The sequence below is a fragment of the Pseudorca crassidens genome, chromosome 14 (genome assembly GCF_039906515.1).
Source record: "Pseudorca crassidens isolate mPseCra1 chromosome 14, mPseCra1.hap1, whole genome shotgun sequence".
Classification (NCBI taxonomy): Eukaryota; Metazoa; Chordata; class Mammalia; order Artiodactyla; family Delphinidae; genus Pseudorca; species Pseudorca crassidens.
Window position 1 is genome coordinate 23,293,361 of NC_090309.1, and position 20,537 is coordinate 23,313,897.

Below are 20,537 nucleotides of genomic sequence, written 5' to 3' on the forward strand. Positions count from 1 at the left end.
TGGCTCCAAAACTTATCAGTAGCCCTTGGGGTGTTGTTGTGGGAGTTAGCAACAGCGTGGGAAAAAGTTTTCCTTGACTCATAGCTGAATATTGAGCATTAATTGCCCCATATAAATCTCTATAAAACAGTCGGAGGGATTGTATAAATGATACCTGGCTATAACAGAAGCACCTCTTGGGTTTAAAGTTATTTCTTGCCGATTAATTTTCATCCTAGAGAATTATTTCCTTTTTATAGGAGACCTATAGCATTTTAATTGAATTTAACTTTGTCGTTGTTTCTACAATCTCATTATTTCAAGTTTTTGAGAAATACAGTGCTTTCTAAGTGAATATTGGCAGGTTCTCTGATTTATTTTTTATTTGGCCACACTTACTAAGTGTTCATTCTATATAAAGTAATATACTAAACAAAGAAATAAGACTGCTACCCAGGGGCATAAAATCCAGCAAGGTAACTAAAAGATATTCACAATTTATTTCAACCCAAGGAAATCTCTGATTAGTACCACATGAGGAATGCAAGCTATATTTGTTAATGAAAGAGTAAGCACCTTCTGATGACCTTGGAGAGCTTCATGTAAGAGATAACATCTCATAACATTAGAACTGATAAATATCAGAAAAGAATATATGAAGAATGCAAGGCACCAAATCTCAATCTGAATTCCTGGGAACTAATCAGACTGAAGTTCATGGGAATGAAGGTAGGTGTGATGTTGAAGAATATTAAAACCAATTAATATTTCTTCCTTCTGTCACTTTGCAGCCTTGTGATAGTAAGCACATTACCTATTTTTTCTCTAGGTGTCAGGTCTTCATTACAAAGTAACGATAATAATAACTAATATCTATTGATTACTATATGCCAAACACTGTGTTGAATGTTTTACAAGCATTGTCTCACATAATCCTCATACAAAGCTCATAAGGTGAGTTCTCATTTTAGCCAGCTAAAGTCTGGAGAGGTTCAGTAACTTGCTTTAACTCACGCCACTTGTAAATGGCTGAGCAGGAATTAAAACTAGGTGTGTTTGACTTCAATTTCCATGGTCCTAACTGACAAACACCTGCTCTACCTAACTCTTTGGGTGAAGGTTAATTTTAAAAGATGTATGTGACTTTGGGACACCTACCTACTTAATCTTGAATGAGAAACAATCTCAGTGTGTAATTTTTTTTTATTTTTTTTTTTTTTTGTGGTACGCGGGCCTCTCACTGTTGTGACCTCTCCCGTTGCGGAGCACAGGCTCCTGATGCGCAGGCCCAGCGTCCAAGGCTCACGGGCCCAGCTGCTCCGTGGCACATGGGATCTTCCCAGACCAGGGCACGAACCCATGTCCCCTGCATCGGCAGGCGGACTCTCAACTACTGCGCCACCAGGGAAGCTCTCAGTGTGTAATTTAAAGTCTGTTTCTTGTTTGTACTTTAGCTTGATTTCTCCACCTCTACCAGCAACCCTAACACTCATGATCACCCCAAACATGCATTCACACACTTGTGGGACTTTGATCACTTAGCTCTCATTTGTGAATGTAAAGTAAAATGGAAATTATACTCTAAAAGTTGTGCAGGAAGGGGGTAGTATATAAATAACAGCCCCTCTGTTCATCCATTTCCAGATCCAATAGAGTAATAAAGGCATGAACCTGATGGATCAAGATATGACCTTTATCACTGATACAGCTGTTGTGAAAATTACTTTAGATCTGTGGACAAATGAGCATGCTAATAATTCATCTCATCACACTGGGAAAGGATAGATTTTCCCATCAGGAGTGGCCCCCTTATCACAAGACAGAGAACAGACTAGAACATGTGGATCTGAGCATATGTTGGCTTCTAAGAAAGCTGTCGCTAAGTCAGGCATGCTCAATTCCTTCTCCAAAGATTATTAAATATAAAGTTTATTCTTCTTCCCATGGGTGAGAATGATTGATGAGTGGGGAGTGGGAAGGTAAAGGCCAGAAGTGTTAGTTTAGGTCCATGGATTTCATTCCTGGCTGTACAGTGTGCAGTATATAGAAACCACCACCAAAGAGTTGTGTGTTTTTTTTTTAATGAATCAAATGTGAGGCTCAGGTTAGTAATTCCTCCATATGAAAAATAAAGGACACAAGGAGTGAATATCACCCCATATCAATGTTATCTTATTTCCCAAATACATTGATGTAAGATGTAAAGTCACATAATACCTTTCCGGTTTTCAATTTTATTAGCAAGGAAGCAAATATTAGAATACATCTCTTGATGGAAATAATGATTACGACTTTTACATAGGGAGATACAAATTTAAAATTTACATAGAAATCAATATCTCCCACATGTGCTTGTTTTATTTATGGCTGGAATAAGAGGGAACTGGAAAGAAGTGGAACTCCACCTGGAACCATTCCAAGGACAGACTTTTAAAGGAAACTTTATTGGGAAAAGTTTTATATGTAATTCTAATAGTCTGAGCATTACTGTTGGTATTGCCTAGCTATACCAGTAATATTTGGGAGGCAGGACAGGAACAATAATTCAGCTTTCCTTGTAGTGTTTATTTTTTTAAATATAGCTAGACATCAGCTGATTATAAATCAATTGTTCAAAGATATTTTCACCAAAATATAATTTTTATGTGAAATCCCTCATGAGTTTTCAATTCTCTCTGTGGAGACTTTGTGAGAGGTAAATAATGGGCATGAGTCTCAGTGCTGCCACTTCCTTCCCTATGAATCCTAGGGCAGGTCAGCATTATTCTTTTCATGGCTGTGTTTTCCCATTTTTAAAAAAGGAGTTAATAATTCATATTTTGAAAAGACGTGAATATTTTTTAAAGTAATGCATGTAAAGTTTGCTTAGTTTTGTGTGTGTGTGAAAGAGGATATAAATAAGATGAGTTTGAATAAGGTAAATTTCTAATAAACTCACTCACATTGAAGAATTATGGATCATGATTTTCTAGCTCCAAGGAAAAGTAGACTGTTTTTCATGAGTGAATTAAGAGGAATGAGGTACAATGTATTAATAATACTTGTAAACATTCAAGGAGAATACTAAAATCTTTAGGCATTAATAAAATTGTAGTGCTTTATTAGTCTTTGTGCTATGAAAGTGACTCTAATTTTTTATTTAGATATGTAGTTTATTTTAATATATTTTCATAATTTTCATTAAAATTATTAACAAAATACTTTTTGATGGAAGAAAAATTTAATGCACAAATGGAGAAAAGGAAAATAACATTAATTCTACAATCTTTATGTAGCCATATGTAATTTTGGTTGCTCATACGACACTTGGGACAATTCAAATCTTTTTGCAATTGTTTCTTCTGTGGTTTCAAGATAGCTTGTCATTGCTTTAACTTTTTATTCCAATTTTATAACTTTTTTTTAAAGCATTTTTTATTCATTTACCTTGGCTAGTACTTTCATAACAGGGGATAAGTCAGATATTTTTTTCTCTCATTGATTTTAATGAGAAAGCCTCCATTATGTAGGATTTTAGCTTTTCTTTGTGATAGATAATCAATCTTTATCATGGTATTAACTTATCCTTCAATTTCTATTTAGTAAAAGTGTTGTATTTAGTTAAAAACCATCAGCATACGTTGAAACTTATCAGATGCTTTTTAGGGGCATCATCCCAGATTATATATTCTTTCACCATAAATCTTTTAAAGTGATGCATTTTTATTATCACATTTCTAATACTGGACCACTATCAGAATTTTGGAGTTAAAGATTTTTGTTTTCTCTCTTTTTTTGTCCCCTCTGGTGATTTGGAAGATATATATCCTAAGATCATTAGAATATTTGTTATGTTATAATAAAATCAAAATGCTGAACTTAATTATTTCTGCTGAAATTATAAGTAATTGAATTATTTACTTTTTTGATATAAAATGAAAACTTCTGGCATATTTTTACACTTCTCCAACCATTTAAGTATCACATAGTGATGGTGAGAAACCATAGATTTTAGCTCTAGATGATAATGCCTCTTGAAACAAAACATTTCTTTCACTTCAGTGTGCTTCCATTGATTGTGTTTTATAGCCATGTTACCGGTAATTATTAAAATATTAAATATGAATATGACTGGTTTTATTATGCAAAATCATTTCTTTATATCACATTTTGTTATAATTTGATATCAAATTTTCTTTTATAAACATTGTGATTTTTCTTGTTTGTTGATGTTTATTAATAGGTGTTTCTGTCTCTTTCTGTACTGGTACTACAATTTAATTGTTGAGATTTTTCATTGTATTTTGTAGGAAGGCTGGTGCCCCCTATTTTAATTTTTCTAATCTTTGCTAGATATCCTTTGTTTAATCTTTCCATGTGTACTTTGAAATAATCTTATTAAATTGCCACTCCCTCCCCCACAAAAAAAACTGTTGCTTTTTTTTTGTTTGTATCACATTAAATTTATTAGTTAACATAGAAAGAATTAACATCTTATTTAACAGTGTTAGCTGACTGTTCATCTGTTCTTATTCTATTTTATTTGGGAATATTTAAATAGCATTCCTACTATGGCTCATTTTTTGAAAAATGTATGCCTGGGTAATTTATTGTTGTTTGCTACTTTTATGAGAAGTTTTACTTTTGTATCTAAAATTTTGTATTTCTTTTTTGGGTGTCAGCAGAATGGTAGTTAATTCTGTCCTGACTGGCACCATTGCCCTTCTCTTGAATCTATTTTAAGCCATTGTTATTTATTTTTTTTACCATAAGCCATTCAGTTGAATGCAAATCTTTGACACTGGGATGATAATGATCTGTGTTGCCTGGGGTGTTTGGCCACTTCTTTAAGTCTTTAGTAATTTGTTTAGCTACTCCATTTCCCTTTCTGCATCTGTTTCACCACCAGCCACAAATTGCTAGTCTAAGTTAAGTTTGTCCATGGGTCTTTTGGACACCCTTCCCAGTATACCCATGTGAGATTTTTCTTTCAAGCAGTAAATCACAGGTCCTGCCCTCAACTCAGTCTAACCTGCAGTGTAATTTACAGATATTTTTAAAAACATCTGTCTGCCTTATTCCATCCTGCTAGAAACAATTTCTACTTATTACTATATTTCTTTTGTAAAATCATTTGGGATTAGGAATGAACAGATTAATCCATGGGTTCAAACCATAGTTTCCACTTCTCATGCCTGTTTATTTTTTAATTCTTTTAAAGATAAAAGATTAGAGAGCTTTAACATAAAAGGGTTAAACATAAACTATAGAGGGTAGAATTTATATAGGAAATGAAAGTGCACTGAAACTTCGCATTAATTCAGTGTTTATTATTCTTGCCTGATTCTGAGAATATGTACATTACATCTTCAAAGATTGAAACAGAGTGTTCCATAATCCTCAGATTCACTATTTTTTTAAATGGTTTGTGTGATATTTTTTTGGCATAGCTGTTATGACAAATGGATATCATCAATTTACAGTACAGTAGCATAATGAGACAATCAGAATTTTCTTCCAAATACAAATTGAAGTGAAACTGACATTCAACATCATGACACTAAAAAAATGTTTTCATGATTTTCACAAACTTTTTGGAGAAAAAAATAATTAAAATTATGTTTTATTGGAATTGATCCCAGGGGGCCTCGGCCTGCAGTGGCTTGAAGCAAACTTTCGGTTCCTGGCCAGTGATTGAGGCTGGGTTGTGATGGTGAGAGTACCAAATCTTAGCCACTAAACCAGTGGTCAGTGACAAGGCCCTGGCCCTATGGCTTGCAGAAAAAGAATTTCCACAAAGATGGAAAGTAGTGAAACAAGTAAAGTATTTATTAAGAGAAAAAAAGAGTACAGTACATGTGGATAGACACACAGGAGGGCTCAGAGAGACTTGTGCCCTTGTGACAGTTTAAATATGGGGCATTTTGATTTGCTTTGTTCAGAGTCCATATTTGGTGTATCTCAGGATTTTCCCATGTGTGCACATGCATTTCTTAGCCAAGATGGATTCTACCGCAGAGGCCTATAGGTTGGTTTGGCCACTCGGCATCACTCCCCTTTTGACTTCCAAGGAGGCTTTCTGCTCATGTGTAGTTGGGGAGGTCTCCTGACTTAGAGAATGAGTATGTGGTCTTTTATCTTCTATCTGGGCAGGGCCCAGAATCCTCTCTCAATTGTCCTGTTATTCCCATGTTGGAGTATCTGTCCACAAGAAACGAATGCAAACACTTTGCCTTGGGGGCCCATCTATCACCTGCATCAGAATGAGTGTTTTACATGAATTTCTCTACAAGTCCATGAAATAGGAAGAACTAAATCTCCATTTTATTTTGGGGGAAATTGAAACAAATTGAGGTTAAACTACTAATACAAGTCACACAACTAACTACTTGAAGAGCCAGGATTTAAAGCTATAATTTGTAACATATTAATAATGCAATAATTAGGCAGGCCAACCAGTGTCTCATTGGCCATTCTATCTCTATTTTTAAGAGATAGAATATCTTAGTAGATGAATGTACAGGGGCTCAGAATCAGGCAGAATCAGTGTATCAGTGTACTGACATTTCTGTCTGGTGCTGTTAAAGTTGTAATTTCTGTTCTATGCAAGAGACTATAACAGTCCTACAAGATTCTCAGAAAACTCTCCTGTATTCTTACAGCATTTCTGACAGGGTTTCAGATACTAATTTCTTATACTTTGGGATCTAAGACAAGAGCTACTCTGATAAGCAATTATAATAATTTGTCTTACGTTTTTTAGCTAACTACTTTCTTTTTTTTTTTTTTTTTGTGGTACGCGGGCCTCTCACTGTTGTGGCCTCTCCCATTGCAGAGCACAGGCTCCAGACACACAGGCTCAGTGGTCATGGCTCATGGGCCCAGCCACTCTGTGGCATGTGGGATCTTCCCAGACCGGGGCACAAACCCGTGTCCCCTGGACTGGCAGGCAGACTCTCAACCACTGCGCCACCAGGGAAGCCCCTATTTTCAGTTTTTTAAGGAACCTCCATACTGTTCTCCATAGTGGATTTATCAACTTACATTCCCACCAACAGTGCAAGAGGGTTCCCTTTTCTCCACACCCTCTCCAGCATTTGTTGTTTGTAGATATTCGGGTGATGCCCATTCCAACTGGTGTGAGGTGATACCTCATTGTCGTTTTGATTTGCATTTCGCTAATAATTAGTGGTGTTGGGCAGATTTTCATGTGGTTCTTGTCCATCTGTATGTCTTCTTTGGAGAAATGTCTATTTAGGCCTTCTGCCCACTTGTGGATAGGGTTGTTTTGGGGTTTTTTTGGTTTTTTTCTTCACACATACACACACGGTATTTTATTTTTACAAGAGATAAATAAACTGACACCAAGCATTGTAAATGGATGACCACAGAAAAAGTAACAATGATTGCAATTACCAAATACGAAACACACTCATACTATGGCATAATATTGACATTCAGTCCAGTAATTTTCCACTGTAACAGCTCCTTTACTTTGCAGTGAAAATTGATTTCCATATTTTTTGCCTCTGAGTCCTTGTGGGATTCCTTTATTTTTTTTATACAAACAGAAATTCACAACAATTTTAATCATCCTCATCTGTTCACTCAGCCCCATGTAATTAATTTTTTTTATCTTGATCTTTGTTAGCACTTTATAAATTCATCAGTTTTCCATTAGAGTTCTGAAAATGCTTATCCATTCAGTTAAGCAGTATACTCAGTTACCAGAAACCTGTACTTGTCAGAGTCTTTTCCATGAATTCCTTGAAGATGAAACCCTTTTATAGGAACATTTTTACAAAAGCATCAGAGTACACCCAGAACTGTCTGTAAATGACAAAAGACTTAAAAATGACTACCGTTAATGTTTTGATGAAAGTTCATAATAATGCAGTTGACAAGGAAATTTAGTTATTTCTGAGATACATATTTTAAAGTAATAACTAGAATTATGACTTATAAAATTATACCATAACATATAAGATTTTTAGATATTTCATGTAATGTCTGAAACATTTATATTAACATATTTCCATATAAATAACCCAAAGAAAGCTTAGTATTTGTTGTTTTTTTATACTGCAGGTTCTTATTAGTCATCAATTTTATACACATAAGTGTATACATGTCAATCCCAATCGCTCAATTCAGCACACCACTATCCCCACCCCACCACGGTTATCCCCCCTTGGTGTCCGTATATTTGTTCTCTACATCTGTCTCTCAACTTCTACTCTGCAAACCAGTTCATCTGTACCATTTTTCTAGGTTCTGCATACATGCATTTACATATGATATTTGTTTATCTCTTTCTGACCTACTTCACTCTGTATGACAGTCTCTAGATCCATCCACGTCTCAACAAATGACTCAATTTCGTTCCTTTTTATGGCTATGTAATATTCCATTGTATATATGTACCACATCATCTTTATCAATTCGTCTGTCAATGGGTATTTAGGTTGCTTCCATGACCAGGCTATTGTAAATAGTGTTGCAATGAACATTGGGGTGCATGTGTCTTTTTGAATTATGGTTTCTCTGTGTGTAAGCCCAGTAGTGGGATTGCTGGATCATATGGTAATTCTATTTTTCGTTTTTAAAGGAACCTCCATACTGTTCTCCATAGTGGCTTTATCAATTTACATTCCCACAAAGAGCACAACAGGGTTCCTTTTCTCCACATCCTCTCCAGCATTTGTTGTTTGTAGATATTCGGGTGATGCCCATTCCAACTGGTGTGAGGTGATACCTCATTGTAGTTTTGAGTTGCATTTTTCTAATAATTAGTGATGTTGAGCAGTTTTTCATGTGCTTCTTGTCCATCTGTATGTCTTCTTTAGAGAAATGTCTATTTAGGTCTTCTGCCCATTTTTGGATTGGGTGGTTTGTTTCTTTAATATTGAGTTGCATGAGCTGTTTATATATTTTGCAGGTTAATCCTTTGTCCATTGATTCATTTGCAAATATTTTCTCCCATTCTGCGGGTTGTCTTTTTGTCTTGTTTATCATTTCCTCTGCTGTGCAAAAGCTTTGAAGTTTCATTAGGTCTCATTTGTTTATTTTTGTTTTTATTTCCAATATTCTAGGAGGTAGATCAAAAAAGATCTTTCTGTGATTTATGTAAAAGAGTGTTCTTCCTATGTTTTCCTCTAAGAGTTTTATAGTGTCCAGTCTTACATTTAGGTCTTGAATCCATTTTGAGTTTACTTTTGTATATGGTGTTAGGGAGTGTTCTAATTTCATTCTTTTACATGTAGATGTCCAGTTTTCCCAGCACCACTTATTGAAGAGACTGTCTTTTCTCCTTTGTATATCTTTGCTTCCTTTGTCATAGACTAGTTGACCATAGGTGCGTGGGTTTATCTCTCGACTTTTTATCTTGTTCCATTGATCTATGTTTCTGTTTTTGTGCCAGTATCATATTGTCCTGATTACTGTAGCTTTGTAGTATAGTCTGAAGTCAGGGAGTCTGATTCCTCCAGCTCCGTTTCTTTCCCTAAAGACTGTTTTGGCTATTTGGGGTCTTTTGCTTCTCTATACAAATTTTAAGATGATTTGTTCTAGTTCTGTAAAAAATGTCATTGGTAATTTGATAGGGGCTGCATTGAATCTGTAGATTGCTTTGAGTAGTATAGTCATTTTCAGAATATTGATTCTTCTAATCCAAGAACATGGTATATCTCTCCATGGGTTGGTATCATTTTTAATTTCTTTCATCAGTGTCTTATAGTTTTCTGCATACAGGTCTTTTGTCTCCCTAGGTAGGTTCATTCCTAGGTATTTTATTCTTTTTGTTGCAATGGTAAATGGAAGTGTTTCCATAATTTCTCTTTCAGATTTTTCATCATTAGTGTATAGGAATGCAAGAGATTTCTGTGCATTAATTTTGTATCCTGCAACTTTACCAAATTCATTGATTAGCTCTAGTAGTTTTCTGGTGGCATTTTTAGGATTCTCTATGTATAGTATCATGTCATCAGCAAACAGTGACAGTTTTATTTCTTCTTCTTCTTCCTTCTTTTCCAATTTGTATTCCTTTTTATTTCTTTTTCTTCTCTGATTGCCGTGGCTAAGACTTGCAAAACTATGTTGAATAATAGTGGTGAGAATGGACATCCTGTCTCGTTCCTTATCTTAGAGGAAATGCTTTCAGTTTTTCACCATTGAGAATGATGTTTGCTGTGGGTTTTTTGTATATGCCCTGAATTATGTTGAGGTAGGTCCCCTCTATGCCCACTTTCTGGAGAGTTTTTATAATAAATGGGTGTTAAATTTTGTCAAAAGATTTTTCTGCATCTATTGAGATGATCATATGGTTTTTATTTGTCAATTTGTTAATATGGTGTATCACATTGATTGATTTGTGTATATTGAAGAATCCTTGCATCCCTTGGATAAATCCCACTTGATCATGGTGTATGGTCCTTTTAATTTGTTGTTGGATTCTGTTTGTTAGTATTTTCTTGAGGATTTTTGCATCTATATTCATCACTGATATTGGCCTGTAATTTTCTTTTTTTTGCCGTATCTTTGTTTCATTTTGGTATCAGGGTGAAGGTGGCCCCAAAGAATGAGTTTGGGAGTGTTCCTTCCTCTGCAAATTTTTTGGAAGAGTTTGAGAAGGATGGGTGTTAGCTCTTCTCTAAATGTTTGATAGAATTCATTTGTGAAGCCACCTGGTCCTGGACTTTTGTTTGTTAGAAGATTTTTAATCAGAGTTTCAATTTCATTACTTGTGATTTGTCTGTTCATATTTTCTCTTTCTTCCTGGTTCAGTCTTGGTAGGTTATACCATTCTAAGAATTTGTCCATTTCTTCCAGGTTGTCCATTTTATTGGCATAGAGTTGCTTGTAGTAATCTCTTAGGATGTTTTGTATTTCTTCGGTGTCTGTTGTAACTTCTCCTTTTTAATTTCTAATTGTATTGATTTGAGTTCTCTCCCTCTTTTTCTTGATGTGTCTGGCTAATGGTTTATCAATTTTGTTTATCTTCTCAAAGAACCAGCTTTTAGTTTTATTGACCTTTGCTATTGTTTTCTTTGTTTCTATTTCATTTATTTCTGCTCTGATCTTTATGATTTCTTTCCTTCTGCTAACTTTGGGTTTGTTTGTCCTTCTTTCTCTAGTTCCTTTAGGTGTAAGCTTAGATTGTTTACTTGAAATGTTTCTTGTTTCTTGAGGTAGGCTTGTATAGCTATAAACTTCCCTCTTAGAACTGTGTTTGCTGCATCCCATAGGTTTTTGATCATTGTGTTTTCATTGTCATTTGTCTCTAAGTATTTTTTGATTTCATCTTTGATTTCCTCAGTGATCTCTTGGTTATTTCATAACATATTGTTTAGCTTCCATGTGTTTGTGTTTTTTACGTATTTTCCCCCCTGTAATTAATTTCCAATCTCATAGTGTTGTGGTCAGAAAAGATGCTTGATATGATTTCAATTTTCTTAAATTTACTGATGCTTTATTTGTGACCCAAGATGTGATCTATCCTGGAGAATGTTCCATGCACACTTGAGAAGAAAGTGTAATCTGCTGTTTTTGTATGGAATGTCCTATAAATATCCGTAAAATCCGTCTGGTCTACTGTGTCATTTAAAGCTTCTGTTTCCATATTTATTTTCACTTTGGATTATCTGTCCATTGGTATAAGTGACGTGTTAAAGTCCCGCACTAACATTATGTTACTGTTGATTTCCTCTTTTAGAGCTGTTAGCCGTTGCCTTAGTATTGAGGTGATCCTATGTTGGGCCCATATGTATTTATAATTGTTATATCTTCTTGGATTGATCCCTGGATCATTATGTAGTGTCCTTTCTGGTCTCTTGTAACATTCTTTATTTTAAAGTCTGTTTTACCTGATATGAGTATTGCTACTCCAGCTTTCTTTTGATTTCCATTTCCATGGAATATCTTATCCATCCCCTCACTTTCAGTCTGTATTTGTGCCTAGGTCTGAAGTGGGTCTCTTGTAGACAGCATATATAAGGGTCTTGCTTTTGTATCCATTCAGGAAGCCTGTGTCTTTTGGTTGGAGCATTTAATCCTTTCACGTTTAAGGTAATTATAAATATGTATGTTCCTCTGACCATTTTCTTAATTGTTTTGGGTTTTTTTTTTTTTTTTTTTTTTTTGCAGTACGCAGGTCTTTCACTGTTGTGGCCTCTCCCGTTGCGGAGCACAGGCTCCAGACGTGCAGGCCCAGCGGCCATGGCTCACGGGCCCAGCCGCTCCGCGGCATGTGGGATCCTCCCGGACTAGGGCACGAACCCGCGTCCCCTGCATCGGCAGGCAGACTCTCAACCACTGTACCACCAAGGAAACCCCATTGGGTTTGTGTTTGTAGCTCTTTTTTTTCTCTTGTGTTTCCCACTTAGAGAAGTTCCTGTAGCATTTGTTGTAGAGCTGGTTTTGTCGTGCTGAATTCTCTTAGCTTTTGTTTGTCTGTAAAGCTTTGATTTCTCCATCGAATCTGAATATCATCCTTGTCAGGTAGAGTAATCTTGGTTGTAGGTTCTTCCCTTTCATCACTTTAAGTATATCATGCTACTCCCTTCTGGCTTGTAGAGTTTCTGCTGAGAAATCAGCTGTTAACCTTATGGGAGTTCCCTTTTACATTATTTGTCATTTTTCCCTTGCTGCTTTCAATAATTTTTCTTTGGCTTTGATTTTTTTCCAATTTGATTACTATGTGTCTCGGCGTGTTTCTCCTTAGATTTATCCTGTATGGGAGCTCTGCACTTTGTGGACTTGGGTGGCTATTCCTTTCCCATGTTAGGGAAGTTTTCGCCTATAATCTTTTCAAATATTTTCTCGGGCCCTTTCTCTCTCTCTTCTCCCTCTGGCACTCCTATAATGCAAATGTTGTTGCATTTAATATTGCCCCAGAGTCTCTTAGGCTGTCTTCATTCCTTTTCATTATTTTTTCTTTATTCTTTTCCACAGCAGTGAATTTCACCATTTTGTCTTCCAGGTCACCTATCCATTCTTCTGTCTTATTTATTCTGCTATTGATTCCTTCTAGTGTAATTTTCATTTCAGTTATTGTATTGTTCATCTCTGTTTGTTCTTTAATCTTCTAGGTCTTTGTTAAACATTTCTTGCATCTTCTCAATCTTTGCTTCCATTCTTTTTCCAAGGTCCTGGATCATCTTCACTATCATTATTCGGAATTCTTTTTCTGGATGGTCACCTGTCTCCACTTCATTTAGTTGTTTTTCTGGGGTTTTATCTAGTTCTGTCATCTGGTACATAGCCCTCTGCCTTTTCATCTTGTCTATCTTTCTGCAAATGTTTTTTCTTTTTTTTTTTTCCCCCCACAGGCTGCAGGATTGTTGTTCTTCTTCCTTCAGCTGTCTGCCCTCTAGTGGATGAGGTTATCTCAGAGGCTTGTGCAAGTTTCCTGATGGGAGGTACTGGTGGTGGGTAGAGCTGACTGTTGCTCTGGTGGGCAGAGCTCAGTAAAACTTTAATCTGTTAGATTGATGGGTGGGGCTGGGTACCCTCCCTATTGGTGGTTTGGCCTGAGGCAACCCAACACTGGAGCCTACCTAGGCTCCTTGGTGGGGTTAATTGCAGACTCTGGGAAGGCTCATGCCAAGGAGTACTACTCAGAACTTCTGCTGCCAGTGTCCTTGTCCGCATGGTAGGAGGCCCTCCAACACTAGCAGATAGGTCTGGTTCAGTCTCCTCTGTTGTCACTGCCCCTTCCCATGGGTCCCAATGCACACACTACTTTGTGTATGCCCTCCAAGTGTGGAGTCCCTGTTTCCCCCAGTCCTGCAATCAAATCCCACTAGCCTTCAATGTCTGATTCTCTAGGAATGTGTACTCCTGTTGTTGGACCCCCAGGTTGGGAAGCCTGACGTGGGGCTCAGAACCTTCACTCCAGTGGGTGGACTTCTTTGGTATAAATGTTTTCCAGTCTGTGAGTCACCCACCCAGCAGTTATGGGGTTTGATTTTACTGTGATTGCGCTCCTCCTACCATCTTGTGGCTTCTCCTTTGTGTTTGGATGTGGGGTATCTTTTTTGGTGAGTTCCAGTGTTTTCCTGTTGATGATTGTCCAGCAGCTATTTGTGATTCTGGTGTTCTCGCAAGAGGGAGTGAGAGCATGTCCTTGTACTCCACCATCTTGTTTCAGGCTCTCCTTTATTTTATTTTTATATTTTTACCTTTAAAACATGTTTATTGTTATATTATAAAATATACATAAAATTAAATTTACCTTTTTAACCACTTTTATTTTTTTTAATTTGAATATTATTTGATTTACAATGTTGTGTTAGTTTCAGGTGAACACAAAGTGATTCAGTTTTACATACATATATATCTATTTTTTTCAGATTATTTTCCCTTATTACAAAATATTGATATAGTTCCCTGTGCTATACAGTAGGTTCTTGTTGGTTATCTATTTTATATAGATAGTATATTTTTACTTTGTATATGTTAATCCTAAACTCCTAATTCCCCCCTTTCCCTTTGGTAACCAGAATTTTCTATGTCTGTGGATCTATTTCTATTTTGTATATAAGTTCTTTTGTATCTTTTTTTTCTGTAGATTTCACATATAAGTGATGTCATATGATGTTTGTCTTTCTCTGTCTGACTTACTTCACTTAGTATGATAATCTCTATGTCCATCCATGTTGCTGCAAATGGCATTATTTCATTCTTTTTTATGGCTGAGTAATATTCCTTTTCATAAGTGTACTAATATTTTCTCTCTTTTTTTTGTACTATATTTTCTTTAACCATTCATCTGTTGATGGACATTTAGGTTGCTTCCAGTTGGTATAGACCCTATTGAGAACAGTATGGAGGTTCCTTATAAAACTAAAAATAGAGCCACCATATGATCCTGCAATCCTACTCCTGGGCATATATCTGGAGAAAACCATAATTCAAAAAGGTATATGCATCCTAATGTTCATTGAAGTACTATTTACAGCTCTCCTCCTTTAAACTCCCCCCACACTCTTCAGGGAGTCCTCTGTGTACTCAGAGGGACTCTGGGGTTCTATTTCTTTAGAAGCTAAGCTTCCTATGAGTAAAGAAAGGAATTTTTTTCTAGTCCTCTCTTCAAAGATGAATCAGCCTTTCAAAACTTTCTTCTCTACACAGGGGCTCAATTTCAGCCCCATCATCTGGCACATGGAGATACCTTCAATGCGGACATCATCGAACACAGTCCACAGGGCCTATGTGCAAATACTATATGTTGGTTTCAGATCCCACTTCTGTACTTCCTTTCCATTCTTTCTTCATTTATGACACCTGCCTCTCTTCACCAGATCAGTTATGTATTAAAAGACATATTTAACAGTATTTAAAATTTTCATGTGTTTATAGCCAAATTTGGAATCATTTTGATTTATCACAATCCCCATGTTGTCCAAAAATCTAAAAAAAGAAAAATTATTTGTTTGATTCTATCCCTGGTTATTTCTTAAACTACATAAATACAATTGGTATTAGAAAATATATACCTTATCTTTTAGTTACTTCATTGTAATTAAGTATAATTAAAAATTCTATTTTTTTAAGTCACATGAATGTCAGATTTTGACTCAACTTTAGGCTTGCATACAACTTAGCAAAGAGTAAATTTTTTTCTAAAAATTAAACAATAATTTGTGAAATCATAGAAAGCTAGAATATATAAAGAATTTATATGCAGATGTTTCATTCTCCTTCCCTATTTTATAACTAAATTAAGATTTTACGTTAACGTTGCTCTGCTGCTATGTAACTTTTAGCTGTTTTTAAATTCAGCAATTAATTAAGAAGTACCTCCCATGTCAGTTGACCTAGCTTTGCACCATCATTGCTAATGGATGCCTAGGAGTGCCCATCATGTAGATTTACATTAAAACTGAGAGTTAAGAGTGCAAGGTGCAATACAAATCATATCTTATTTAGTTCTCACAAAAATTTTCTGATAACAATCTGATACCATGATTATACACATTTTAAAGGGTCAGAAACTGAGTTTTATAGTGGTTAAAAATTTTTCATAAGAAAATTTTGCTGTGAAATTTCAGAGTCCTGAACTGAAACAGTTCTCTGATTTCAAATCCTATGTCCCTAACTCTTATTATGCTGTGCAAGTCCCATCAACATTCATATAACTAATCTTCTATTCTTTAATGTTTACATACTTCATATTTTTTCTCTTATGAACAGCTATGCTAAACATTCTTAAGTATAAATATAAACCACCTTTGTAAATGTGCCTATTGTCTTAGTATAAATTCTTAGAAGGTGGAGTGTTGAATTAAATGGCTAATTTTATAGCTTTTAATGCATCTTGGTAAGTTACTATCCATAAAGTTTTTACTAATATACACACTTGCTTCAGCAGTTTAAGAAAGTGCCTGTTTTCCTATGTTCATGTCAATGTGAATTATAATCAGCCTTTTTTCTTTGCCAATCACCAATTACATTGTCAAAACCCAGAGTTTATGAAATGCACTTTAAAAAAAATATTTCATTATTGTTTAGGTTAGCCATTTATTAATTGTTCAATTGCAATTTGTAAAATTCTTCTTATTATTGAGAGATCAAGTGCACAGAAGGTTGATTGGGAAAAGAAATTACACTCTAAATACTTTTTTCTCTAGGATGGATCATAAAGCATATTTAGGTTGAGTCTGCAGTTGTTTAACATGGAATCTAAAAAGAGAAGAAAGTTACATAGCTCTGCTAATATCACAACTTTCACAGGAGTGCCAGGAATGGAAACAAGTCTTCATAAAGCCAATTCAGAACACTTTCCACTATCTTACAACTCCTTTGAATTTCATGTGAATTGTTGTTGATCAGATTTTAGTAATTAGAAAGTTTATAATTGAAAAATATTGAGAAATATAGCAATTTATTTTAACCTTCTGTGAAATAATTCTGAAAGTTCTAAGATTTTTTTCTTAACCAGAGTATCTTACAGTATGTTTGGAGTGATGAATTAAACTGGATGTCAACTGTGAACCATAAGCTTTTAATAATTAAATGTTTCCTTTGTCACTAGGGACAGAAAAAATGCACTCTTTAAATCAAGAGAATAATTATTTTTCCTGACAAGACTTCACTGTGTTTGACTGAGATTTCAGAATGCATATGTATGAGTTGACAGTTTGCATTCGTTGTGTTTTCCCCTAGGTGATATCTAAAAGTGTTTGTAAGTTTTAGTTTTAATGAGAACAGAGCCCATTAACCCTAAAAGTGTTCTTTTTGCTCAAAGAAATATTCCACCTGGAAAACCAATATAAAAATATCTCATCATGAAATGAAAATTCAGCTTTTAAATAAGGCACGTGGGTCTTTAATTTGAGACACAGTAAAATAGTGATTTCTACATCCTTATTCATGGTTAAAAACTACATTTTTCTTGGCCTTTAAAGAGAGAGAAAATGGCTCAATTTATTTTTTCTTTTTGTATTAAATTTACATGAGTTAGTATTTCTCAGATTTTTAAACTTAGGAGCTGTACGAAATACTCAGAGAATTAATTTCACTGGAGACTATATACTTACGAAACAAGGTGACCGTCATTTTAAGTATGTGACAAACTGTTACAGAAAATGTGGACAGGGAGGCATTCTCCCCTCATCTTCAGACAACACAGTCATAGCATATTGATGACTGCAGAGTACAGCACTAATCTTCAGTACCTCTTTCCCCAGAAGGCTCAGTATTGCTTCTAATGGGGAGGTGGTCCTCTGTGAGCATTAACGGTATTAAGAAGCCACCTCGGTGCAAATTTGAAGACAGGGGAAATCTTAGAGTAAATATCAAAAAAGAAGGATGGAGTTTGAATAGGAGAAAAATAATTGGCACTTATTGAGTAGTTACTCATTATTCTCATTATTATATGTGCCTCTCATGAATTGGCTCATTTAAATCACACAGCAAGCCCTTGATGTGTAATTGCTATCTCTATTCTGTGAATGAATAAACTAAGATATAAAAAGTGAGGAGGTATGTCCAAGATTCCAGGTCACGTGTGTGGTGTACCTGGGCAATTAGGCTCTGGAGTAAGCAAGGAGGTGCTCTTAACACCATGCTCTCTGGCCTCTGCTGGGATCAAATGGCAGCCCCACATGACATCCTTAAGGATACCAGTTAAGCATCGCTGTAGGCCCAAATTAGACACCCTTTAGGAATTTTGACAGTTCACAAAAGGAATAGAGGTGAACAAGGTGGCATGAAGCAGGACAACAGTTAAGAAATTTAAGCAGAGAAACCTGAGTTACATCTAATTTCTTATTTTTTCTTTGTATTTTCCAGATGTTGGTTAAATTTTACATCCATTTTGTCTACATGCTTATCCCTTTAAGATGCCCAATTGGGTAAGATTCCATGAAAAGCATTACTGAGATAAATGTCTTCCTGTTTCAAAAAATTGAACTAATCAACCTGAATATAAGAAAATACTGAGTAGGATACAAAGCCTTTATACAAAATGATTTGATCTGGGTTAGAGTCAAATAAGAAAACAAAACCTTTCTGTTTCTAAGTGTACTTACAATGCCTAAGGGAATTACAATCTTCTTTCCATTATATGATTTTTTAAAGTGTGTAAGTGTGTTCAACTTGTTGAATAAATGGGAGGTGAGACAAAGAGAAAAGTAACTTTAAGAGAATGATGGAGAAAAACTCTAAAAAGAAAGATAAGAGCAATAGAAGAGGATGTATCAGTTGAGGGGTGGAGTGGGAGGAAAAATATGACACACTGATTTGACTTAAAAATATGATTTTAATTTATTTTTGAATAATATAAAGATATGGTATACAATTTAAAAGATGAAAATGGTATCCAGCCACCTCTGCTCCTGAGCTAGTCAAGCCGTTCTTTTAACAGGCAACTATTATATTATTTCCTTACATATTCTTCTTCAGTCACATAGAAAAACATTATATATAAAAAGATGTATGTATATAGGTGTCTAGTTGAACCTGAGTAATACTAGTTTGGACTGCACAGCATGGGTCCACTTACAGGTAGATTGTTTTCATTAAATACATACTGCAATACTACATGATCCATGGTTGCTTGAATCTGCAGATACTGAGGAACCTCCTAAACAGAGGGCCAACTATAAATTATACATTTTTGACTGTGCAGGAGGTCAGTGCCCCTAATGGCTCCCCTCCCCGACGTTGTCAAGGGTAAACTGACATGTTTTTCACACCATGTTTTTCACATCATGTTTTTCTGAGTCTAGAATCAAGAGTTGTATTAGTAAGTACTGTAGTCCCTAGACACAAAGGTAGTGAACATTTGAAATACAGCCAGTCTGAATTGAGATGTGCTGTAAGGGAAAAAATACACACTGGAGTTCAAAAACTTAATATGAAAAAAATGTTAAATATCTCAATTATTTTTACTGATTATATACTGAAATATAGTATTTTAGATATGTTAGGTTAAGTAAAATATGGTTTTAATTAAAAAAAAATTGCTCAATGTGGCTACTGGAAAATATAAAATTTTATATGTGGCTCACATGTATCTGCCCCATTGTATTTTTATTGAATAGCATTCATCTAGATCTTTCATTAATTTCAGATTCCTTGGTCTATTAAAGAAGAGCCAGAGGCTCACAGAGTCTCTTCATGTAAAGAAAGAGTGTGTGTTCTATTGTGGATTCTTGCAGATACATACTTACAGAATGTATCTGATCTGTGAAAAACATGTTGTCTGGAGGCATAAAAACCTGTTTGAATTTTCATTAAGGAGATTGGTTTCTAATGTACCATGTTTCTAGGAGACTTTAAAGGAGAAAGAATGTGAGAACTTCTGAATGTGACTCTGTGGACAGGCACTCATTAGGGGCTGCTTGTCTCATTGGTGAGACCTGAGCACTTACCTGCCAGAGTCTCACACCTCACTGAACTTGGACTCCCAGGCAGCCACGCCAATCATTTTCTGCCTCACTCTCCCTCCTGCTTGATAGCGCTCTCTCTCCTTGGATTTGCCGGGGAGGCCATATAGCCTCACATATATTATTGACGTGATGAAGACAATCAATGTGGTCCTTTGGGACTATTATTTTTTCTCTAAGCAAGGTTGAAAAGTTGTATTTATTACCAGTTAATTTGTACATTAATACCTTTCCTAGCTGCTTCATGGATGTCTTCTATTTAGGATACAGAAAAAGAGAAACTACTTTGCCACAGAATTTGAACCTTAACTAATGTGGCTGAGCTCAGTTGTTAGGTAAGCCTGAGCAAAACTGGAAAGATAATTCTTCTGATAGATTATCAGGCTAGGCAATAGGGATAATAGGGTACCTGAATTCTCCTTTCTTTTTGAATTTCTCTCTATTCTTCAAAATACAGAACAAAAGTCCCAGTCTACCACAATGTCACCAGGAAAACTTGGATAAAATTTCCCTGTTATTATTTTTTTATCTTCTCCCTTTTTGTTTCTTTTCTTTCTTTCTTCCTTTTGAATAAGAATTGTTTCATAACAAAATGAAGATTTTAACATCTTCCTAATAAAACACTGCATTTGCAAACCTGTAAACCTGCTACATAGTGGGATTTCAATCGCCAAGAGACCAACCCATTGA

At 35.4% G+C, this 20,537-nt stretch overlaps 1 protein-coding gene across 3 annotated transcripts in view; it reads left to right on the top strand.

The window, feature by feature from the left end:
* LRRTM4 (leucine rich repeat transmembrane neuronal 4) overlaps nt 1-20,537 on the top strand; it is an 848,801-nt gene that overhangs the window by 377,302 nt on the left and 450,962 nt on the right. The gene's annotated exons all lie outside the window — the stretch shown is intronic.